At 41.5% G+C, this 26,684-nt stretch overlaps 1 long non-coding RNA gene across 1 annotated transcript; it reads left to right on the top strand.

Moving 5' to 3' along the window:
• The first annotated feature begins 469 nt into the window (after positions 1 to 469).
• LOC143662595 (uncharacterized) lies at positions 470 to 26,684 on the top strand. The gene is made up of 3 exons (XR_013165446.1): positions 470 to 928; positions 8,779 to 8,868; positions 26,573 to 26,684. It is a non-coding gene; the product is annotated as an uncharacterized LOC143662595 (long non-coding RNA).

The raw sequence follows: 26,684 nt of genomic DNA on the forward strand, positions 1-26,684 counted from the left end.
ATAAAGAGAAGAAACATGAATAAGAAAGGATATGATAATGTTCCTCAGGCATTCATGTTGCTTGACACCATTATTTTCTTTCTATAGTCATTCAAAGTAAATTATGGTTCAAGGGAAAGCATGGCTTCTGGTGGTTGTCAGTACCCGCCAACTGTACTCAGTCATTGAGGTGACCCTCGTACTTTATGCTCACCGAGCCTCCCTGAATGCCTACTTATTGCAGGTCCACAGGAATCCTGTGGACACTGCAAATGCTGTATGAAAATGGGGTAGCAAGGAATGGAGGACACATGGATTTGTGCACATGTCCTAGGCTCACAGGCACACTCCATTGTCCCACCAAGCCTTGTGCGCAAAGTACAAGTTCAAGGAGAAAGCTATTAGGGATTTCAAGTTGATGACAGCAGAGCACTAAAGCAAGTGTGGGGCCTTTCGGAGTGTGGGTCCCTGCTGTGACAGCATAGGTGGTGAGCCCATGAAGTCACACCTGGCTGTGCCCCGCCCTGGAGACATAGAGGCAAATCAGACTAAGTCTCACCAGCCTGGAGTTGCCAAGAGTACCAAATCCCAAAAACACTCCACCCCTGGCATCTGCTGTGGTGGGAAGAGCTCCTGAACAGGGTTTCCCAACTTGGTGCCAGGCCTGGTTCTGTTTCCTGCTCTGGGTCTTGTTTTCCCACCAGTTGAAGTAATAGCTTTCACCTGTCTTACCCTCCACACCTGGTTACGAAAGACTCAAATGAGAAAATGCAGCGTCATGGTTCCTAGATGGGCATCAGGTGGATACAAACAGGAGCCAAGGAGATGAGCGTGCAGCAGCCCTGGGAGGTGGCCCAGAGTCACCCTTTCATGGGGTCGGTTCTGCCCTGGACACGCTGGCGGCAGGTGGAGAGAGCGCTGAGAAGGAGAAGCCTCAGCCCACGCCTCGGTACTGCTCACTGCTCACCCTCTAGAGAAGGTCCAGGGTTTCTCTTTGCAAATCACTAAAGGAAGAAAGAGTCTTTCAGCTTCTGGGCTTTCTTTCTAAGTCTGCTTATATATAAGACATGTAAGGACCGTCAGCTGTCACAATACTGTGCAGCCCAGCATCCTACCAACATTCACTCTGTGAATGCATCTGTGCCCTCGGGGTGCCTGGCACAGGCCACAAGACACCCAGGGACAGACTTACTAACATTCCTTTTGGCACTGGCTGTGGCCTGCCAGGTTGCAGGATTTGGGGGTTTTACTTTACTCCCTTCCCTCTTGTTTTCATTTTCCCCAGACATTTATGTATGTAGGCTTTCCTTCCATCCTTTCAGAAAATGGCAGTATATAAATAATTAAACAAACAAAAAAGGTCAAAAGCACAGTGATGGCCCTTGTCTTAAGTAATTAAATGTGCAAATACATAAATTCCTAACAGAATGTAACCACTCATTATCAGTATAAAAATACTGATCTGGGGGTTACTTTAGGGGGATCACTTTAATCCATCACATGGTCTTTGAGCTCCAGTTTCTTCTTGTGTCAAATGGGGTAGTATTCACTTCCCAGAGGTGTTGTGAAGATGCATGAAATTTGCTTTAGAAAGTCCAAAAACCTCATCCAGACGACGCACACAATGACCCACCCTTAATATAATGTGGGCACAAACAGACCAACTGACAGCAGCTCGTTTCACAGTTAGTTGTATACCGCGAGCCAGGAGGACTTTTCCACAAAACTACTTTGTACTTGAGAATACAGCTGAGCCTGTCATCCTTCCATATCTTTCAGCAAGAGGTTTCTCCTGTGGTTTGGAGAGCCTGACCTCTGGTTTGAGAAGTACTGCCTTAAAGCGATGACAGAACTGAAAGCTTCTGTTATATAGTCTGTATTGAAATTTACTTTAAAATTCTTTGGTATAAACAGTGCAATCGATGTATTGTGAAAATTAACATAGTTATTTACTTAGCATAGACTCTACATTCACGTTAGGAAAAATTACAGCAATGTCAAAACACAAAGGGAGAAGTCTTACTTTTACCTACTTCCTCTATTAGGCCAATTTTCAATGTCGTTTCCCACCCTCACTCACAGAGATAACTTATTAGTTTCTTGTATATCCTCCCGGATATGTTTATACAGATACAAATGCTTATTCTCCTCCATCTCCATTTTAACAACATATGCATATTATGCACTCATTTCTGCTTCTTGCTCTTTTCGCTTAAGATCTTTCCCCGCCAGTTGCCAGAAAGCTTCCTTATTCTTTTATTACAGCTGCTGTGTCTCAATATACCAGTTTTTATCTAAACTGTGTTGACAGATTGTTTCCGGTTATAAACTAATTTTAATCCACATCCTAGGAGTGGTTAGTTAGCATTCAAAGCACCACAATTAGGAATCCAGAAGTAGCTAAAACAAGATTCAAGTGTGTTTCAGAATCAAAGTCAGAGGTTGCAATAATTAACATAAGAGAGGTTAGAAATAATTTTTAGTTTTTCGTTGGTGAAATGAATGTCATTCAAGGTGATGAGAAAGAAGTTATAGTATCCACCACCCTTGCAAGACAAGGTCTAAGAATCCTTGTAAGCCCAGCAGCTTAACCCTCTGGAATACCAGCCTAAGTCTTGAGCGGCACCTGGTCTCAGGTTCCCCAACTTCGTGGAGGGCTCTGTCACCTGACTTGCTGTGCCTTGATGACCCTACCCTCAGAATATCGTGTCACCCACATCTCACGCTAGGCATCAGATACGTGCTTGCAGAGAACGAGGAGGACATCTTCTCACTATTTTTGTGCAGGATTGCTCTTGGCAGAACTGGATCTAAGCCTCGCTTTCATTGTAACATGCCACCATGTGGAGAGCTTCTGCAGGAGGGGACAAGTTACCTCCTGTTGCTGGAAATTGCTGAGAGAACATGACAAAGACCAATCAAATTGGCTTAGGTCATTCCTGACAATCATGGGGTCACATCTTATCTTAAAGTGAGAGTGAAAGTAGAAAATCAAACTGATAAAAATCACCCTTGAAAATCCCTTAAATTTCCCAAGCACTGTACTACGGATGATTTCATATATACAACCCTTGCCCAGTTCCTATAATTGATAGTCAAGATTTCCCTGAGATCCTTAGTTTATTTCTTCATTTCTCCTTCAAGGACTTGGGCAAAATCATTACTTACCTGCCTGGCCAATAGCAGTAGGGGAGGGAGAAAGTGCAGGGGAGAGTGTGGGGGAGGGGGCATGTAGAATGTGGGAGGGGGGAGGTAGTTGGTCCTTTAAAGCAAATTCAGTAGAAGAAAACTGGAAAAGGCCCCAGGCTTTCTCTCCCAGTTAATGCCTTGCCAGTGGCCCTCAGTAGCCACAGGTAGAAAACTGGGGCAGAGTGGAGGCTAGGACCCAGTGGCGGCTTGGGGCAGGCATCCCACAATGGCTGTTTTCTAGATTGCATTCCTCCCCATCATCGGAATAGAGGTGGGGCCTGCACATCAGCAGCTCATCAGCCCCTTGTCAGTCCCCAGCCTGTTTTTGGCCCTGGCACCAAGTTGCTCAGGAGTTCCCAGAGTCAGGAAGTCCCCAGGAAATACACAGACTGGCCCTGGCCAGGAGGAGCTTGACAGGACACTGCCCTGGGGTCAAGCCTCGAGTTTCTGGGAAAGAGCCTGGAACTACAGGTCTGTGTAGAAGACCTTTTCTCAGTAGAAACCCCATACTTCCTCCTTCTGGCTGTGGGAGCAATATCCTTATGAGGCCTGAGAAACCTCAGGGATCCCCTCATGGATCCTCTTTCCAGCCTCCTGTCCTCAAACAAAGCAAAACAAAAAGCAGAGTCTGGTCCAGGCTGATTTCTCCCCCTGATATAAATCAGAAATGATGCAGGAAGCAAATACCTTTCCCAAACAGATTACTGAAGGCCTACTATGTGCTAGACACTTCAGAAGGTTCTAGACTAATGAGAGAGAGAAAAATGTCCACATGGTATACCAAGTGCCCTCAAGGAGGCGCTAAGGAGCTTAAAGGAAGGCATTTCCAACTGCCTAGAGAGCCAAGAAAGGCTCTACAGAGGAGATAACGCCAGAGCAGGGTCTTGAAAGGCAAATAAGCAGTTTCCCAGATCCAGAAAATGACAGTCCAAGCAGGAGGAATGGCCAAGCAAAGGCCCCCATAGGTAGGCTCTCACAGCCGCTTAAACTGAATTATATCATAGCGAGATTTTAGGTAAAGATCTCCCATGTGATCTTTCTCAACTGGAAATCTCCCAGTACAGGGACATTCGCCTGCTGGGAACTTAAAAGGAATTTAGTTTATTTTTAAACAAATAAACACAACACTCCCTCAGAAGGCTGGATTTGGCTCTGAAAGCAATAAAGCAGGAAAGGGTGTGAGAGATATCCAGCATGGATTCCAGTTTGACCAAAATTTATTAAAATGTGTTATATGGATAGTGATTCATTCCATTGAAATTCTTGAGCTTTTATTCTCAGAGATAGCAAACCCCAGCCAAGAAGTCTCAGGTTCTTCCAAACAACATGCGTGCTTTAAAGTTATCTGCATCTTCCCTGAGTCTCCTCCCTGTGCCAGAGCTGACCTGGGATGGGGATGGGTGGGCATGGAGAAAAAAGCTCTTGGGCTCACTCTGTAAATAGGAAGTTCCATAACGAGAAGACAGCCAGACCATCCAGACCCCTTTAGGAAGTGTCTTTAAACTGTGGGATAATCACCAGCAGTCTGGGGGGCATTTTCAGAAACCATCCCCAGGTCAAGCAAGTCGAACCCAGTCCAAACTGTGTCCTCACCACTACTTGGAAACCAGCAGATCCCCCCACCTGCAAACCACTTTTAACTTGTGCACAGACTGCCTCCCAGTCAAGAGACAACCCACTAGCCAGACCTGTCTTGGGTCTTTCTCCCCACACCCCATCTGGAAGGAAAATAGCTGTGAATTGCTGTGGGTTTGTAACTTCCTTCCCTAGTATGCTAACTGATAGGACTTTCCTTGTGTCTCACTTCTCCTCTACCTTCTTACACCCCTGACCCACCAACACAGAGAAGCAGCACAGCCTCAAAGCTGCTATGGAGACCACAGCCTGTCCAGAAAGGTCACAGACCAGAGATGACAGTTGTCAGCTGTTGATTTCCCCATGACCCAGGACCCCACCCCCACCCCCACGAGAGGCAAAACCCTTGTTTTTTGAAAACTGGAGACCTTTAAAGAGATAAGCCGTATGTGTGGTGGTTTTCCAATTCTCATACTATATTTCTCTCTTTTTGTGGCTGGAATATTTAATAAATATTTAGTAATATATATTTCATTACTTTAAAAATTCACAGATCTCTTGGGAATACAGTTCATTATAAAGTATTTGAACAATATAGATAAAGCAAAGTCCCCCTTGATGGCTGCATAACCTCATCAGACTTAACCATTGTTTGCACTTTGAGGTGTATCTCTGCAGACAGTTTAGATGCATTTTCAGTAGTGTTTTATATATATATATATACACACATGGAATTAACATATTTCTGCTTTTTTATTCAAGTTTCCCATAATTACAGTCATATTGAAGATCACATCCAATCGAACAAAACTCCATTCTATTTTTCTTGCTACATTTATTTCCTGTGTTAGCATCAGGCCTTCTTATCATTTCTGCTTCTCTCCATGGCTTTCCGAGGCTTGTCTTAAACCTCACTTTCAACTTCTGATGATTCTGAACCAAAAGAGTCTTCCCGTTCTCTAATCCCTAACATTTTAGAGCCAGAGAGGAGACTCGGACAGTCCTTGGAATGGCCTTTAGCCCCCCCTACACTTCCTTACCCACTGTCTTGTGTCTGGTGGAATGACTGTCCACTCAGTTACGTGCTTCTTATGCATTTCCTTGGCACCTAGCACTGCACTAGGCACATTACAGGTACTGGGGGAAAAGGAAACACAAACCAAAGCAAAGCAAAAACCATTTTGCTTGATTAGAAATTTCTTGGTGAATCTCTGAGTCTCCACAGCCACTGAATGGCCCTTGGCAGAGGAAGAAGTACATAAACATCTGCCTTCTCTGTTTTACGTCTGACAGCACAAGCATGTTTTTCCTCATTTTGTTCAAATGTTTGGAAAAATCCATGAGCAAGCATTCCTCCACCGTCTGCTGACCTCCCTGTGGCCCCTTTCCTGGACCATCTTCCCAGGGGACAGGTTCTCATACTCTGAAGATTTCTGTCCTCAACAAGGCTCTTCCAAGAGGACAATATGAAGATGAATCAAAAATAAAACTCAGGGGTGGGCCACGGTGGCTCAGCAGGCAGAGTTCTCTCCTGCCATGCCAGAGACCCAGGTTCGATATTTGTTGCCCATGCAAAACATAAATAAAACTCAGGGGTGGGAGTCAGGGTTTTTGGAAGGCTCAGGTTATCCCAGAGGTGTCTGCTCATGGGAGAGCAGCCAGATGTGCTGGCCAAGGAGGACACAGCACAAATTGGAGTTTGGGACGCTGGCTTTACAGCCCACTGAAAATAGAAAGCAGTGTGTTGCAATGTTATTACCCAACAAAAAGGGTTTTCTCATCTGCCCCTCCTGGAAATGTCCAGAGACTTTAACCAGCTGGGTCACTGAGCACTAGCAGGACAGGAGTTGGGTTCAACATCGGCCACAGGTCTTTGGAGAAAATGAGATCCCAAGACTAGCTTTACTGAGAAATTTTGGTGAGAATTTTTGTGTTTTTAAGCTAGTTCTCAGAGATTTGTGGCCTTTTTTTTTCTTTTATAACGTTTTTGAGGTATAACGAACATACAAAAAACCACACATGTTTAAAGTGTACAGTTCAATGAGCTTTGACATGTGTACATCCATGAAACCAACACTTCAGCCAAGATACGGTACATTTCCATCAGCCCCCAAAGTTTCCTCCTACCTCTTTGCAATACCTTCCTCGCCTCCCCACTCAGGCAACCATCAATCTGCTTTTCATCATTATAGGTTAGTTCGCATTTTCTAGAATTTTATATGAATTCCAATTGTATACTATATGCCTTTTGTCTGCATTCTTTTACTCAAGCATAATTATTTTGAGATTCATTCATGTCATTACATATCATTCCTTTTTGTTGCTCAGTAGTATTCCACTGTTCGAATTCACCACAATGTGTCAAACCATTCACCTTTTTGATGATCATACACGTTGCTTCCAACTTGGGACCTTTACTAAAAAAGTGGTAAACATTTGTGTCCAGGTCTTTTTGTGTGAATATATATCGTCATTTCTCTTGAGTATGTACCTCAGAGTGGAGTGGCTGGGTCGGATTAGTGGGCTTTTAAGTAGGCCCAGGGTTTCTATTTGGCATGGGGAAGGAGTGCAGTGGGGAAGGGATGCAGTTCCCATTTCAAACATGGCAGCAGCTCCTTGCTTATTTGGCCTCCTCTGTAAGTTTTCTTTTTAAGAAACCTTTCCAAAGCCAAGGGGGAAAAACTGTCCTTCTAACTACTGTTCCCTGCACTCCAATCATTTATAGGAGAAGAAAATTGGGTGCAACAAGTCCAGACCAAGGTTAGAGGACTAGATGCCAAGTCTCTGCACATTCCTAAGCCTGGAGTTTCTAGGCCAGTGACCACGGCCTCTTCACTTTCACCTCTACAGAGAGAGTAGAAGCTTCTAGTAGGATCAGGTTGGCATCTGATAAGATCATATCCCAAATATGCAGACATTTCCTTTAGAAAGCCATAAAGCCGGACACAGCATACAATTTGGGCCAAGGGGTCAGGAAAGCTTTGCTGAGGGGATTTTCCATAGCTGCGAAGCACTGTCCAGGGAACTTACAGGCCCTTTAACCCATCTGAGTCAAACAATGACAGAGGGAAGGGCTTATGTCACCTCTTTGTCGTTTACCTTCCAGGAAAGTGAGAGGAAGTGGCTCTCTGGGAACTCATCCTCACTTCACCACCCTTCCAAGGAAATGGAAAGGCCTTTACTCCAGGCCACCCCAGCCTGCCAGAGCCGGGGCTAAGTCCTGAGGACACCAGCTGAGCTCTTTCATCTCCATTCATCCAGCTGTTTGAGATGAAATGCATATGTTGTGGCCCCAGCTTTGGCCCTCGGATTGTTCTGTACCTGAGCCCTGCAATCCCCCAAGGCCTTGAGCCTGAGCCCAGGAGGACTCTCTTGTCTTGCCTTTGGAGAGAACATTCCCCTGCCCAGGTTCCCTTGGGAGAAAATGCCTCCATCCTAAGTGCTGGCATCTTATTTTTCTGACACAGTGCTCCTCCATTGTGTTGTGCAATTTGGCTTCCTGGCCTTTCTCTCCCTGCCAAATTGAGCAGCTTGTTAAATCTACACAGGGTCTGATCCTGCTCCCAGTAACTGATTGACTCTGAGCCTCTGAGGTTGGGGCCCCAGAATCAACCTTTTCAGCAAGATTGCCAGGTGACACCGAGCCTCCAACTAGGGCTTACAGGTCACACGTTGCAGGCTTTGGACTCTGCCTTCTAGAAGCATTTGCATTTTCTTGAGGGCCTGGCAAAGACCAAAAAAGGCTTGACCCCCAGAACTCTCAGATTGACCTTGGTCAGCGTGCTTTGTGAGTGGAAATGGGGGAGACAGACGTCCTCCTTACAAGAAACCAAGCAGGATGGGCTAACGGCACCAACTGCAGAAAGCAGGGACCTGGGCGTGGCCACTCTGCCTTGAGGCTACACGCAGTTCAGTGTGGTAAAAACTGAGATAGGTCCAGTAACAAGGGCTTCTGAATTTTGTACAACATGTAGAGTTTTCTTCACCTGCAAAAAAATAAAAAATGTAGTTTTTCACTGCATTTTATCTCCCCAGAACCAGGTATTGTCATCTCCACTTGACAGACATGGAAACCGAGACACAGCAAGGCAGCGGTCTTAGACCAGAGGAGCTTGGAGCCAGGAGGTAGGTGGTAATAGGTGAGGGCAAACCCAGCTCTGGGGGTCAGAGGTGAGAGTTATGCCTCTACTGCTACCAGGGAAAAGTGGCCTCTAGTCCCCACAATCTTCTGTAGCTCCAAGGACTCTTGTTCATAAATCAATTTGCCACAAAATATGAAAAGTAGGGAGGCTTCACTTGCTTTTTTACAAGACTGAGGCAAAGGATGGCAAAAGCTTTGTTCTTGTTGTTCTAAAAAAAGATAGAAAGCGACCAGTAGTCATTTCATTGCTGATGCTATGAATTTGCTGGTTATAGGATTCTTAAGATTGAATGGATCATAGATATTTGTAATTATACCTTAAAAATATATTTTTTTGAATCACACTAAAGAAATACAGAATGAGCAAGGCAGAGCCTCAGGCCACCAGTTTTTTCCTGGTGGTGAGAACATGGAAGAAGAAACAAGCCTCTCCTTGGCATGTGGCTGCTGCTTTTCCCTGGAAATAATTTAATTAACCATCTAGAATTTCATTTTGACATTTATTTATTGATCATATACTATGTGCTTGACAATGTGCTAGAAACCCGCTTAGGAATGAGACAGCGCTATGCCCTAGTCTCTACTCTCAAAGGGTTTAGAGGTAAGCTGGGAGGAGACCAAATCACGCAGATTGGACTTGGGGGACCACAGAAGGGTTTATATAGGAAGGCACCTGCTCGTACTTTAACATGTGGTGCACAATCCAGGAGTTAGGGGAAATAGTGATAATCCAGCTCTCCAGAAGCTGAATCTAGTGAAACAGGACCAAATGAGGTTAAGTACAAAAATCAGAGGTACAAGCAATTTGGTGTAAGAGCAAACAGGCTAGCATGATTAATTCTGATTGGAGAATTTAGGGAAGGCTTCATAGAGGAGGTGGCATTTAAACTGGGTCTTGAAGGGTATGGTTGTGAGGGCGGAGGGGAGGAGGATGGCTTGGGGACCTGGAAGTACAGCCTTGGGAACAGCAGGTCATCTGGCAGGGTGGCCCACCGGGAGAAGGCAGGAGAAGCCGGTTAGGACAAGCCTGTTAAACAGCACCTTGAGGAACTGTGCCTTTTTCGTTAAAGAGAGGAATACTGGAAGGAGGACATAGTTCATACCCCAGCAGGGATCTGCTGTCAGGTTAGCCATCCAGGTAAAACCAGAACATTACTTACCTGTGGGGGCTCCCAGAAACTGAGCCTGGCTCCTTCTTTACTCAGGATGATCCCTGAGGAGACCAGAGAACTAAGAGCCACTCAACTGCTTGCTTTCCCCCAACCATCTCTTTTATTCAGAAATATCAGGGTACTCAGGAAGATTCAGGCTACAGGGTACAAAGCCTATCAAATGAATATGTATTGAATAAATAAATGGGCGGGCCGCGGTGGCTCAGCGGGCAAAGTGCTTGCCTGCCATGCCGGAGGACCTCGGTTCGATTCCCGGCCCCAGCCCATGTAAAAAACAAACAAACAAACAAAATACAATAAAACAAGAAAATGTTTAAAGATGTTTCCCTTTCTTCCTTCCTTCCTTCCTTCTCTCTGTCTTTCCTTCCCTTCCTCCCTCTTTAAAAAAAAAAAATAAATAAAAAAAAATAAATAAATGAACAAATAAGTAGATGAATGGGCCACTGAAACCTTCAAAGGGAAGTCATAAAAAGATAGTGCCTGTCTGTGGGAGCGTGTGTGTGTAAAAGGAAAGCGGTGTGATCCTGTTCCTTGGAGTAATGAGGCTGGCAGTGCCTCTGAGGAAGGGAAGGGAGGGCTCAGACTGAGCAGAAACTTCAGGTTTCTTATTTCTGCAGCTCCATCTCCACCATTGCCTGTCACACACATATTACCCCACCCCCAAAACCCCAGCCCAGGGCCAAGGCTGGATTCCCGACGACCGTTAGGAAAAACTCTACCCCTGCTCTGGTCCTGAGCCACATTCCAAGGCTGTGAAGATTCTGCACTCTCTCATGTGGGCAGCAAAGGGCTCACTAGAAAGCCTTCCACGTCTCTCCCAGCCATTAGTTCTTTTTTCCCCAGGTCCACTTCCTATGAGGCCACACGTGAAGCTCACCAGCTAAAGCCTCAGCCCGCCCCAAGTCGTGCCAGATCCTTCCCCTCACCTTAAACATCTTCGTCACTCCCCAAGCTCAGCCCACAAAAGCTCACCTTGGTGCACACAGGGTGAGTACAGAGGGCAACACTGCATCCTTCCCAGACACCCTCCCTAATCTCATGACCCAGCAGGCAATATAGTGCTGTGATTCCTGCGGGCTAAAATGGAATTCCACCTCCTTTTCTCATCTTCTCAGGGCCTTACCAGTAAATGGGAATATCAATTACACACGTCTCAGGATTATAAGGACCAAATGGCTATTTACTATATGAGAAGTCATTACCAATTCAGTCTAGACATGTGAGCAAGCAAAAAATTTTTTCCTTTAACTCTGACTCCCAATTTCCACTCCAGCTGCAGAGAACTGGAAAAAGTATTGCTCCCACTCTTATAACAACCAAAGAAAGCTGGAAAACTGCAAGTTTACAACTTTTTTTTAACCCAACTAGACAGCTGTGGTTGTAAGATAACCAACTAACCTGAAAGCTAAGGAAAGGCAGATGTCTGCATGGACAGATGGGTTATAAACACTTACTCACTGGGGCAGATGTAACTGTGCACTTGTGAGAATTCTGGATTACTTAACAAACTGGTGAAAACTGTGTGTGGGCAGGCAAGAAAGTGTGAATTCCATAGCAGGAGACTGCACTATCTTTCAGACTTTTCTTCACATACCCCCAGGTAGAGTAGAATCCCTAGAAAGTTTTCTTTGGGATTCAGGCCTGGGGGAGGGGAACAGCAGTCACCACAGGAAGAGGGACAACAAATCCCCACTCAAATGTCTGTCTCCCATTTCTTCTATGGGAAAAAAACCTTAATCTATACAGGAAAGGGTAACAACAACCTATTAGGGCACCAGTGAAGAGTCATCAGATTTGGGGTAAAGAAAGATAATTTCTTTACCCCAAAGAAATTATCAAAAAAGTAGAAAAATTTCTCTACTCCTGGGGGAGAGACAGGAATGTGTTCCAGGCCAAGAACTACCTGCCAGATACCAAACCACAGTAATTGAAAGAACCAGACTTAGATACAACACAGACAGGGAATTTAAGATAACTACGGTTAATATGCCAAAAGCTATACTGAAAAAGATGGACAAATGCAGGACCACATGGGTACTTTCAACAAAATATGGGAACTATAAGAAACAATCTGATGAAAATGCTGGAAATGAATTCATTAATAGACTTGACACAGCTGAGGAAAGAATCAGTGAACTTAAACACTGGTCTATAGAAATTACCCAAACTGAAATCAAAGAGAAAAAAGAATGGAAAAACAGAACAGAGGGAGGCACGATGGTGGCTCAGGGGCAGAATTCTCGCCTGCCGATGTGGAGACCTGGGTTCGATTCCCGGTGCCTACCCATGCGGAAAAAAACAAAAAATAAAAAACAGAGCAGAACATCCAAGAACTGTGGGGCAATATCAAATATTCTAACATATACATAAGAGTCCAATAAATAAATGAAAAAGGAAATGAGGCAGAAGAAATATTTGAAGAAATAATAGCTGAAATTTTCCAAAATTAGTGACAGATACCAAACCAAAGATCCAAAGTGCTCAGAGAAAAACAATCAAGATAAATACCAAAACGCACACACACACACCTGAGATATCATTACAAGTGATAAAAACAAAAGTTAAAGAGACCATCTTGAAGGCAGACAAAGGGAGAAAACGTGTATACAGAAGGAAAAAGAAGTACAGCAGACTTCTTGTCAGAAATCATGCAACTTAGAAAATACTGGAGTGTCATTAAAGTGCTGGAAAAGAAAAAAACAATCTCCACAGAAGTCTATACCCACTGAAAATATCTTTCAAAAATGAAGGAAAGGGCCATGCGATGGTGGCTCAGTGGCAGAATTCTCTCTTGCCATTACAGAGACTGGGTTTGATTCCTGGTGCCTATCCATGTGGAAAAAAAGAGAGAACAAAGGAGAAATAAAGCTTTTCTCAGACAAATGAAAACTGAACAAAATAATTTTCAGTAGACCTGCAGTACAAGAAATTTTAAAAGAAGTTCTTTAGGTACAAGAATATGATACCAGACTGAAGCCTGGATTTACACACACACAAAAATGCTTGCAAGCAATGGAAATAGAATAAATGATGGTAAGATAAAATTATTTTTAAAAAACATTTCATTGCTCTAAAAGAAAAATGACTACTGTCCAAAACTGAAACAGTGTGTATTTTGTGTTTACAGCATAGCAGAAATAAAATGTAGAATGTAGTATTACATATTACATGCTGTATTACATAAAAGTAATATAGAGAAGTAAAATTTCTTTTTTAATGAAATGTTTAGATCATTCATTAAAATACAGATTACCAGACTGGACATAAAAGCAAAACCCAAATATGTGCTCTCTACGAAAAATTTCTTTAAATATAAAGAAATAGTGCAAACACTGAAAAAAGAAAGCTGGCTTAGCTTTATTAATATCAAACAAAAACTTCAGAACAAGGCACATTATCGAGATAAAAGAGAGACATTATATAATTATAAAAGGCTCAAATATCCAAGAAGACATAATAATTCTAAATATATATGTACCAACAAAGAGCTACAAATATATGAAGCAAAAGCTGATAGACACAAGGAGAAATAGTCAAATCCACAGTTATAGTTAGAGGCTTCAATACTTCTCTATCAGTAATTGATAGAACATGAAGATAAAAAAATCAGTAAAGATATAGAAGACCTGAGCAACATTATCAACCAGTGTCACCTAATTAACACTTATACAACACTCCACTCAACATCAGCATTCTTTCAAGTTCACCTGGAACATTCACCAAAATGGACCATATCCTGGGTCATAAAACATACCCAAACAACTTTCAATGACTTTAAATCATACAAAGTGTGTTGTCAGGCAACAACAGAATTAAACTAGAAATCAGCATCAGAATAAATCTGGAAATCCCAAATTTGGAAATTAAAGAGCACACTTCTAAATAATCCATGTATCAAAGAGGATGTCTCAAGGTGAAGCAAAGTATATTTTGAACTGAAAAAATGAAAGTATAATGTATCAAAATGTGTGGGATGCAGCTAAAGCAGTGTTTATAGGAAAATTTATAAAATTAAAATTAAATTATATGCTAGAAAATAAAAAGGTCTCAAATCAGTGATCTAAGCTTCCATCTTAATAAATTAGAAAAAAAAACAAATTAAACTAAAAGTAAGAAGTAAGAAAATAACAAAATTAGACCAGAAATCGAAGAATATAAAACAGAAAAAGACAATTAATAAATGAAACCCAAAGCTGTTTCTTTAAAAAGATAAATGAAATGGATTAAACTCTAACCAGATTGACAAAGAAAAAAAGAGAGAAGACACAAAATACCAATATCGGAAATGGAAAAGGGGACATCACTGCAGAACTCACAAATATGGGGGGGGGGGGGGGAAGGAATTCTAGAAAAACTCTAGGCCCATACATCTGACAACTTTAAATTAAATGGAACTGAACCTTGGAAGGTACAAAATACCGAAACTTATTCAATTCCACAGTCTCTTCCAGAAAATAGAATGATATGGAACTTTTCCCCAATTCATCCTGAGGCCATCATTATCCTAAACCAAACAAAGATAACACAAGAAAAGAAAAATACAGATCAGTATCACTCATGAACACAGATGCAAATAGTCATCAGCAAAGTATTAGCAAATAGAATTTCACCACACATAAAAGGTTGATTCATCATGGCCAATAAAAGTTCATTCCAGGAATTCTTGTCTAGTTCAACATTTGAAAAATCAATGTATTTCACCATTAACAGACTAAAGAAGAAATCCACATGGCCATATTTCCATTCAGATGGAAAGAAAGCATTTGACAAAATTTAACATTCGTTCAAAACTCAGAAGCAGCAGGAAACTTCCAATAGCAAACATCATTCTAAGCGGTGAAAGAATAAGTGCTTTTTCTCAAGATAAGGAACAAGGCAAGGATATCCTGTCATTACCCCTATTCAACATCATATGGGAAATCCAGTCAATGCCATATGGCAAGTAAAAGAAATAAAAGGCATAAGACTGGAAAGGAAGAAATAAATTAGCTCAACTCAAACTCCCATTTGAACCATGCTGGTAATCCAATCTCAGTCATTACTGGATCTCTTCCCCTACTTCCCAACAGGTTTTGTGTGGGTTCTGCAGTCTCAGGCTGCACCATGACATCAGGGAGGCCCCTCTTTTCATTAGTAAGCTGTCCCATTGGTGGCCCCCTAGACATTCATTGTCATAACTCTCATGACCCCTTCAGGTCCAGCAGCACTCACTCACTTGGGGTGCAGAAAACTTTGGAAAGGTTCCCAGTGCCTGGAGATTCATGTCTCTAGAGCACCCAATAGCAATTCTAGAAGGGCCCCACCATCTCTCTGAGCTCTGCCATTGAGCGTTGTGTGGTTTTCCTCTTAGACTCACTTCCATTCTCATCTTTGACCTCTCTTATTCTGAGTGAAATCCCTCTCTCCTCTCTGCTTACTCTCAAAGGCACTGTTTCCTTCCTCATTTTTTCTACAACAATTTCCCATGGTTCACTAAATTCTAAGAATTTTTAACAGTGGAAAATAAATAATTTTCCTTCCTTGAGAGTAAGGAGGTATTAGTCTTCCAATTTTTCCAGGAAGTAAAAGAAGATATTTATATTCCAGTCTTCCAAAGCTGCAGAGAAATTTCTAAAAAGTAGTGAAGTTTCCAACTGATTGTGGATTTGGCTATTTCTCCTTTAGTTCTATGAGTTATCACTTTACGTATTTTGAGACTCTGCTGTTGGGTACATACCTATTTAGGATGGATCTTCCTGTGTGGACATTTAGTCTCCCTGCTTCTGGTAACAGCGCCCTTCTTCCATTCTTAGCTCCTGTCATCTGGGGGCCCATGACACAGGCATGATGACCAAGGAGAGTACCACTCTCCCACCCCCCATGCCCATGGGAACGGCTGGCTTAGCAGTACATTCATGACCCCATATGGTCTGATCAGAGCCAGTAAGCACACCCCAGGGACTTTCATTGGACTCCTGACCAGGTCTGAGTCCCTCAGACCATGAGACATCCTGGGTGCCTCAGGGCTGTCTGTCAGATAACTGCTGCAGAGTCAGCTATCACTCTGTTTGTGCTCAGCATTCCTCTCCTCACTACAAGATACTCACAGATGTTGGCAGGCCATCTCTCCTGAGATCTGAGCCCTGAGGTGAATGACAATCTGTGACTCAGAGTAGTTCTGGCATGAGCTTTTTTTTTTTTCTTCTATTTATGCATAAAAGTACTGCCCCAACCCCAGTTGACAAAATGAGTTAGGCTCACTTAAAATAGTCTCATTAAAATAATAATAATAGGAAGATGGCGGCTTAGTAAGACGCGCGGATCTTAGTTTCTTCTCCAGGACACCTACTAGGGGAGTAGAAACGATACAGAAAGCGCCCAAAGCCACAACAGAGATAAAAAAGACAGCGTACCCCATCCTGGAACGGCTGGCTGGCTGAGAGAAGCAGCTCGGGTGAGATCGCCGAGGCGCGCGGGCCTTACCGGGCGGGGTGGCAAGCGGCCGGAGTTACTCCCTTCCCCCTTCCCGGGCCGGCTGGGAGAATTGGAGAGGCGGTCCCCTGAAACAAAGACGGCTAGCGCCCACACCACGCGCAGCCCCCGGACCAACTGAGAGAATTGGATCGGAAACCCCCAGGCCGCGGAGAACGGTGACGGGTGGGGGAGGCCCCTTCCAAACCCGTGACTCCCGGGGAACGTGCACTCTCTCGGGCGGGCCGCTGCCGCTGGCGCCCTCCCGCCACGCGTGTTGCCCAGGGCCGACTAGGAAATTCGGACGGGCTCTTTCCCTGGCTGTGGCGACCAGCAACCCTCCCTGCGTTCGGACCCCGGGCCGGCTCAAGCCGTTTCGGCTAGCGAACCCCCAGGACGGCGAGAGTTTTCCAAAGTTTAAGGTCCCACAGCACCTTTTACTGGTGGGACCCGCAGACAAACGGGTGCCACGAGCGCCACCTACTGGGCAGGAAAGAAAAACAGAACCCAGAGATTTCACAGAAAAATATTACAACCTTGCTGGGTCCAACACCAAGAGAAATCTGAATAAATGCCCAGACGCCAGCAGCAGAAGATAACTGTCCACGCTCAAAAGATTGAGAATATGGCTCAGTCAAAGGAACAAACCAATAGCTCAAATGAGACACAAGAGCTGAGACAACTAATGCTGAATATACGAACAGAAATGGAAAACCTCTTCAAAAATGAAATCGATAAATTGAGGGAGGACATGAAGAGGACATGGGCTGAACATAAAGAAGAAATAGAAAAACTGAAAAAACAAATCGCAGAACTTATGGAAGTGAAGGATAAAGTAGCAAACATAGAAAAAATAATGGATAGCTACAATGATAGATTTAAAGAGACAGAAGATAGAATTAGTGATTTGGAGGATGGAACATCTGAATTCCAAAAAGAAACAGAAACTATAGGGAAAAGAATGGAAAAATTTGAACAGGGTATCAGGGAACTCAAGGACAATATGAACCGCACAAATATACTTGTTGTGGGTGTCCCAGAAGGAGAAGAGAAGGGAAAAGGAGGAGAAAAACTAATGGAAGAAATTATCACTGAAAATTTCCCAACTCTTATGAAAGACCTAAAATTACAGATCCAAGAAGTGCAGCGCACCCCAAAGAGATTAGACCCAAATAGGCGTTCTCCAAGACACTTACTAGTTAGAATGTCAGAGGTCAAAGAGAAAGAGAAGATCTTGAAAGCAGCAAGAGAAAAACAATCCATTACATACAAGGGAAACCCAATAAGATTTTGTGTAGATTTCTCAGCAGAAACCATGGAAGCTAGAAGACAGTGGGATGATATATTTAAAATACTAAAAGAGAAAAACTGCCAACCAAGACTCCTATATCCAGCAAAATTATCCTTCAAAAATGAGGGAGAAATTAAAACATTCTCAGACAAAAAGTCACTGAAAGAATTTGTGACCAAGAGACCAGCTCTGCAAGAAATACTAAAGGGAGCACTAGAGTCAGATACAAAAAGACAGAAGAGAGAGATATGGAAAAGAGTGTAGAAAGAAGGAAAATCAGATATGATATATATAATACAAAAGGCAAAATGTTAGAGGAAAATATTATCCAAACAGTAATAACACTAAATGTCAATGGACTGAATTCCCCAATCAAAAGACATAGATTGGCAGAATGGATTAAAAAACAGGATCCTTCGATATGCTGTCTACAGGAAACACATCTTAGACCCAAAGATAAACATAGGTTGAAAGTGAAAGGTTGGGAAAAGATATTTCATGCAAATAACAACCAGAAAAGACCAGGAGTGGCTATACTAATATCCAACAAATTAGACTTCAAATGTAAAACAGTTAAAAGAGACAAAGAAGGACACTATATACTAATAAAAGGAACAATTAAACAAGAAGACATAACAATCATAAATATTTACGCACCGAATCAGAATGCCCCAAAATACATGAGGAATATACTGCAAACATTGAAAAGGGAAATAGACTCATATACCATAATAGTTGGAGACTTCAACTCACCACTCTCATCAAGGGACAGAACATCTAGACAGAGGATCAACAAAGAAATAGAGAATCTGAATATTACTATAAATGAACTAGACTTAATAGACATTTATAGGACATTACATCCCACAACAGCAGGATACACCTTTTTCTCAAGTGCTCATGGATCATTCTCAAAGATAGACCATATGCTGGGTCACAAAGCAAGTCTTAACAAATTTAAAAAGATTGAAATCTTACACAACACTTTCTCGGACCATAAAGGAATGATGTTGGAAATCAATAATAGGCAGAGTGCCAGAAAATTCACAAATACGTGGAGGCTCAACAACACACTCCTAAACAACGACTGGGTCAAAGAAGAAATTGCAAGGGAAATTAGCAAATACCTCGAGGCGAATGAAAATGAAAACACAACATATCAAAACTTATGGGATGCAGCAAAGGCAGTGCTAAGAGGGAAATTTATTGCTCTAAATGCCTATATCAGAAAAGAAGAAAAGGCAAAAATTCAGGAATTAACTATCCATTTGGAAGAACTGGAGAAAGAACAGCAAGCTAACCCCAAAGCAAGCAAAAGGAAAGAAATAACAAAGATTAGAGCACAAATAAATGAAATTGAAAACATGAAAACAATAGAGAATATCAATAAGGCCAGAAGTTGGTTCTATGAGAAAATCAATAAGATTGATGGGCCCTTAGCAAGATTGACAAAAAGAAGAAGAGAGAGGATGCAAATAAATAAGATCAGAAATGGAAGAGGAGACATAACTACTGACCTCACAGAAATAAAGGAGGTAATAACAGGATACTATGAACAACTTTACGCTAATAAATACAACAATTTAGAGGAAATGGACGGGTTCCTGGAAAGACATGAACAACCAACTTTGACTCAAGAAGACATAGATGACCTCAACAAACCAATCACAAGTAAAGAAATTGAATTAGTCATTCAAAAGCTTCCTAAAAAGAAAAGTCCAGGACCAGATGGCTTCACATGTGAATTCTACCAAACGTTCCAGAAAGAATTAGTACCAATTCTCTTCAAACTCTTCAAAAAAATCGAAGTGGAGGGAAAACTACCTAATTCATTCTATGAAGCCAACATCACCCTCATACCAAAACCAGGCAAAGATATTACAAAAAAAGAAAACTACAGACCAATCTCTCTAATGAATACAGATGCAAAAATCCTCAATAAAATTCTAGCAACTCGTATCCAACAGCACATTAAAAGAATTATACATCATGACCAAGTAGGATTCATCCCAGGTATGCAAGGCTGGTTCAACATAAGAAAATCAATTAATGTAATACACCATATCAACAAATCAAAGCAGAAAAATCACATGATCATCTCAATTGATGCAGAGAAGGCATTCGACAAGATTCAACATCCTTTCCTGTTGAAAACACTTCAAAAGATAGGAATACAAGGGAACTTCCTTAAAATGATAGAGGGAATATATGAAAAACCCACAGCTAATATCATCCTCAATGGGGAAAAATTGAAAACTTTCCCCCTAAGATCAGGAACAAGACAAGGATGTCCACTATCACCACTATTATTCAACATTGTGTTGGAGGTTCTAGCCAGAGCAATTAGACAAGAAAAAGAAATACAAGGCATCAAAATTGGAAAGGAAGAAGTAAAACTATCACTGTTTGCAGACGATATGATACTATACGTCGAAAACCCAGAAAAATCCACAACAAAACTACTAGAGCTAATAAATGAGTACAGCAAAGTAGCAGGTTACAAGATCAACATTCAAAAATCTGTAGCATTTCTATACACTAGTAATGAACAAGCGGAGGGGGAAATCAAGAAACGAATCCCATTTACAATTGCAACTAAAAGAATAAAATACCTAGGAATAAATTTAACTAAAGAGACAAAAAACCTATATAAAGAAAACTACAAAAAACTGCTAAAAGAAATCACAGAAGACCTAAATAGATGGAAGGGCATACCGTGTTCATGGATTGGAAGACTAAATATAGTTAAGATGTCAATCCTACCTAAATTGATTTACAGATTCAATGCAATACCAATCAAAATCCCAACAACTTATTTTTCAGAAATAGAAAAACCAATAAGCAAATTTATCTGGAAGGGCAGGGTGCCCCGAATTGCTAAAAACATCTTGAGGAAAAAAAAACGAAGCTGGAGGTCTCGCGCTGCCTGACTTTAAGGCATATTATGAAGCCACAGTGGTCAAAACAGCATGGTATTGGCATAAAGATAGATATATCGACCAATGGAATCGAATAGAGTGCTCAGATATAGACCCTCTCATCTATGGACATTTGATCTTTGATAAGGCAGTCAAGCCAACTCACCTGGGACAGAGCAGTCTCTTCAATAAATGGTGCCTAGAGAACTGGATATCCATATGCAAAAGAATGAAAGAAGACCCATCTCTCACACCCTATACAAAAGTTAACTCAAAATGGATCAAAGATCTAAACATTAGGTCTAAAACCATAAAACAGTTAGAGGAAAATGTTGGGAGATATCTTATGGATCTTACAACTGGAGGCGGTTTTATGGACCTTAAACCTAAAGCAAGAGCACTGAAGAAGGAAATAAATAAATGGGAACTCCTCAAAATTAAACACTTTTGTGCATCAAAGAACTTCATCAAGAAAGTAGAAAGACAGCCTTCACAATGGGAGACAATATTTGGAAATGATATATCAGATAAAGGTCTAGTATCCAGAATTTATAAAGAGATTGTTCATCTCAACAACAAAAAGACAGCCAACCCAATTACAAAATGGGAAAAAGACTTGAACAGACACCTCTCAGAAGAGGAAATACAAATGGCCAAAAGGCACATGAAGAGATGCTCAATGTCCCTGGCCATTAGAGAAATGCAAATCAAAACCACAATGAGATATCATCTCACACCCACCAGAATGGCCATTATCAACAAAACAGAAAATGACAAGTGCTGGAGAGGATGCGGAGAAAGAGGCACACTTATCCACTGTTGGTGGGAGTGTCAAAGGGTGCAACCACTGTGGAAGGCAGTTTGGCGGTTCCTCAAAAAGCTGAATATAGAATTGCCATACGACCCAGCAATACCATTGCTAGGTATCTACTCAAAGGACTTAAGGGCAAAGACACAAACGGACATTTGCACACCAATGTTTATAGCAGCATTATTTACAATTGCAAAGAGATGGAAACAGCCAAAATCTCCATCAACAGAAGAGTGGCTAAACAAACTGTGGTATATACATACGATGGAATATTATGCAGCCTTAAGACAAGATAAACTTATGAACCATGTAATAACATGGATGGACCTAGAGAATATTATGCTGAGTGAATCCAGCCAAAAACTAAAGGACAAATACTGTATGGTCCCACTGATGTGAACGGACATTCGAGAATAAACTTGAAATATGTCATTGGTAACAGAGTTCAGCAGGAGTTAGAAACAGGGTAAGACAATGGGTAATTGAAGCTGAAGGGATACAGACTGTGCAACAGGACTAGATACAAAAACTCAAAAATGGACAGCACAATAATACCTAATTGTAAAGTAATCATGTTAAAACACTGAATGAAGCTGCATCTGAGCTATAGGTTTTTGTTTTGTTTTGTGTTGTTTTGTTTTGATTTTACTATTATTACTTTTATTTTTTTCTCTATATTAACATTCTATATCTTTTTCGGTTATGTTGCTAGTTCTTCTAAACCAATGCAAATGTACTAAGAAATGATGATCATGCATCTATGTGATGATGTTAAGAATTAATGATTGCATGTGTAGAATGGTATGATCTCTAAATGTTGGGTTAATTTCTTTTTTTCCGTTAATTAAAAAAAAAAAAAAAATAATAATAATAATAATAGCCAACTTCTGAGGATCCTGCCACTCCACATAAAGTATTTTGTTAAAAACTCTTGTGAGTTGTTTTATCTTTTTCTTTGGGGCCTGCTGACATGGCAGGGCCCCTTGCCTTCTCCTCCAGGAGCTTATCTTCCTGAGTCATCCCCAGGAGAATCTGACCAGCCAGGAGAAGCCAAAGGCAAACACTGGCCCCAACGCAATGGTCATAATATAATCACTTCTATTAATAGCTCCTGAAAGAGACCGTCAAACTCCCAACAGCCAGACCATGCAGCCGTCCAAGCCCATCTATCGAGTCTTATGCATTTATTTATTTCTGTTTCATCTACTCTGTGCCAAATACAAAATTAAAAAAAAAATGTGCTAGGGATCTAGCTGGGGACCTACACGATCCCTACTCTCATGGATCCGACAGTATGAGGCAGAAATACAATTTAAGCAAATACCCACACCCTTATATAACGACTATGTAACCAGGTGCCTCTTTTGGTGTGTCTCTGGCCTGGAAGGCCCTCTCTGTTTCTCTCCACCAATCCTGAGCCTGTTTGGCCAACTGAAGTCTTGTCACCTCCACAAAGCATGCCATCTCTGCCTTCAGGCTCTCTTCCTTCTTTCCTCTTACAGCAGGAAAAACTCATTTGCCCTTACAGGTTGTGGGGTCTTCCTGTCAAAATGGTTCCAAGCATTCACACTTTGACTGCTAAATTTTGACAGATAAAATATAAAAAGAGATAACCAAAAAGGCTTACCCAGTCTCTAAAACAAGGTAAACATCTTTGTGGACAAAGAACAGAAACACAAAGTGGCAAGTGGGGCTGAAGCTTGGGCCTGCCGGGCTCCAGGACTGGAAGGGCAAGGAGTACTTAAAGTGCTCCGTGCAGGGAATTAGAAGACATTCTAATTAGAATGAGGTTCACTGCTTGAAGGCAAACACTGGCATAGGGCTGTCTTCTCACCCATGAAATCAGGCAGGCCAACCTCTGCCTGGGACCATGGATTTTCAAAATATGCAAGCTAAGAAGCAATAGGACAAGGCATCGCTCTGTGACCAGGAGCCAAGGTAAGCGATCCTCTTCCTTTATAGAGAGAAATGGGCAACTAAATCCCTCACAGTAACAACATGGTGGGTGTTTCAAGGTCATTAAAGTATGTGATGGCTCTTGGCATGATTGGTGAAAGGACAGAAATACTTGATAAGTATACATTTTGTTGAAGAAAATTATAGTTGATATGTTGTTAAAACTTAAATGGAAACCACTAAATAAATAGAACTAGAACCCATGGCTTCCAAATAGTAGAGATAGAAGGACAAAGAAAGCTCTATATACCTATACCCAATTCAATATACAGCACAGATAGAGGGAAAATGAAAAGAAAAAAAGATAGATAAAATGAGATGGTTCACAATAAATGTAAATGGATTAATGTCACCTATTTAAAGACATAATTACCAGATGAAATTATAAAAGAAAGCAAAATCCAATTACATGCTATAGACAAGACACTAGACAAAAACAAATCCATACAGAGTTGAAAAGAAAGGGATGGTGAAAAGTACACCATGCAAATACTAACCTATAGCAGCTAGTATAGCAAATTTAATATAAAAACAAAATAGAGTTTACAACAAAAAGTATTAATAGGGATTAAAAAGAGACCCTTTCATGACAAAAATAGGAGAATGCTTCTAATTGCTTTCTACAATAGAAATAGTTTTGTTTTTTTTATAACTTTTTTTATTAATTAAAAAAAGAAAAGAAATTAACACAACATTTAGAAATCATTCCATTCTACATATGCACTCAGTAATTCTTAGTATCATCACATAGGTGTATGATGATCGTCATTTCTTAGTACATTTGCATCGATTTAGGAAAAGAACTAGCAAAACAGCAGAAAAAGATATAGAATGTTAATATAGAGAAGAAAATTAAAATAATAATAATAATAAAATATATATATATATATAAAGGAAAAAGAAAAAAACAAAAACAAAAGATACAAACAAACAAACAAACAAACAAAAAACTATAGTTCAGGTGCAGCTTCATTCAGTGTTTTAACATAGTTACATTACAATTAGGTATTATTGTGCTGTCCATTTTTGAGTTTTTGTATCTAGTCCTATTGCACAGTCTGTATCCCTTCAGTTCCAATTACCCTTTATCTTACCCTGTTTCTAACTCCTGCTGGTCTCTGTTACCAATGATATATTCCAAGTTGATTCTCGAATGTCGGTTCACATCAGTGGGACCATACAGTATTTGTCCTTTAGTTTTTGGCTAGACTCACTCAACATAATGTTCTCTAGGTCCATCCATGTTATTACATGCTTCATAAGTTTATTCTGTCTTAAAGCTGCATAATATTCCATCGTATGTATATACCACAGTTTGTTTAGCCACTCGTCTGTTGATGGACATTTTGACTGTTTCCATCTCTTTGCAATTGTAAACAATGCTGCTATAAACACTGGTGTGCAAATGTCCGTCTGTGTCTTTGCCCTTAAGTCCTTTGAGTAGATACCTAGCAGTGGTATTGCTGGGTCGTAATCCATTCTGCCAGTCTATGTCTTTTGATTGGGGAATTCAGTCCATTACCTTTTAGTGTTATTACTGTTTGGGTAGTACTTTCCTCTACCATTTTGCCTTTTGTATTATATATATCATATCTGATTTTCCTTCTTTCTACACTTTACTCCATACCTCTCTCTTTTGTCTTTTCGTATCTGAGTCTAGTGCTCCCTTTAGTATTTCTTGCAGAGCTGGTCTCTTGGTCACAAATTCTCTCAGTGACTTTTTGTCTATAAATGTTTTAATTTCTCCTTCATTTTTGAAGGACAATTTTGCTGGATATAGAAGTCTTGGTTGGCAGTTTTTCTCTTTTAGTGATTTAAATATATCATCCCACTGTCTTCTAGCTTCCATGGTTCTGCTGAGAAATCTACACATAGTCTTATTGGGTTTCCCTTGTATGTGACAGATTGTTTTTCTCTTGCTGCTTTCAAGATCTTCTCTTTCTCTTTGACCTCTGACATTCTAACTAGTAAGTGTCTTGGAGAACGCCTATTTGGGTCTATTCTCTTTGGGGTGCGCTGCACTTCTTGGATCTGTAATTTTAGGTCTTTCATAACAGTTGGGAAATTTTCAGTGACAATTTCTTCCATTAGTTTTTCTCCTCCTTTTCCCTTCTCTTCTCCTTCTGGGACACCCACAACACATATATTTTTGCGCTTCATATTGTCATTCAGTTCCCTGATCCCCTGCTCAAGTTTTTCCATTCTTTTCCCTATAGTTTCTGTTTCTTTTTGGAATTCAGATGTTCCATCCTCCAGTTCACTAATTGTAGCTTCTGTCTCTTTAAATCTACCATTGTAGGTATCCATTGTTTTTTCCATCTTTTCTACTTTGTCCTTCACTCCCATAAGTTCTGTGATTTGTTTTTTCAGATTTTCTATTTCTTCTTTTTGTTCAGCCCATGTCTTCTTCATGTCCTCCCTCAATTTATTGATTTGGTTTTTGAAGAGGTTTTCCATTTCTGTTCGTATATTCAGCATTAGTTGTCTCAGCTCCTGTATCTCATTTGAACTATTGGTTTGTTCCTTTGGCTGGGCCATATCTTCAATTTTCCGAGCATGATCCGTTATTTTCTGCTGGTGTCTGGGCATTTGATCAGGTTTCCCCGGGTGTGGGACCTGGCTGGTTGAAAGGTTTTTCTGTGTAATCTCTGGGCTCTGTTTTTCTTTTCCTGCCCAGTAGGTGGCGCTCGTGGCGCTTGTCTGTCTGCGGGTCCCACCAGTAAAAGATGCTGTGGCTCCTTTAACTTGTGAATCCGAATCTCGCAGTCGGCCCGGGAAACCGCGCGTGGAGGGGGGGTCGCCGGCCACCGTGGCTTGGGGGAGTGCCGGTCCAAATTGCCCAGCTGGCCCAAGACGCCAAGTGTGGCAGGTGGGCCCCGCTATCCAACGTTCCCAGTCAGACCGGGAAGCCACGTGCGTAGAGGGGACCCCAGTCGCCAGCCGCCCCGGCCCGGGAAAGCGCGCGCCCCTCGGGTATCTCACTGCAGCGGACTCTCCCTGCCCGTTCAGCCATTCCAGAATGGGGTACGCTGTCTTTTTGGTCTCTGTCGTGGCTCCAGGAGCTGTTTCGTATTGTTTCTGTTTCTTTAGTTGCTGTTCTGGAGGAGGAACTAAGACCTGCGCGTCTTACTAAGCCGCCATCTTCTCCCGAAGTCCGAAATAGTTATTTTTAAGAAGACGCGTAGCCTCACAGAATAAGGAC

The sequence above is a fragment of the Tamandua tetradactyla genome, chromosome 18 (genome assembly GCF_023851605.1).
Source record: "Tamandua tetradactyla isolate mTamTet1 chromosome 18, mTamTet1.pri, whole genome shotgun sequence".
Taxonomy (NCBI): Eukaryota; Metazoa; Chordata; class Mammalia; order Pilosa; family Myrmecophagidae; genus Tamandua; species Tamandua tetradactyla.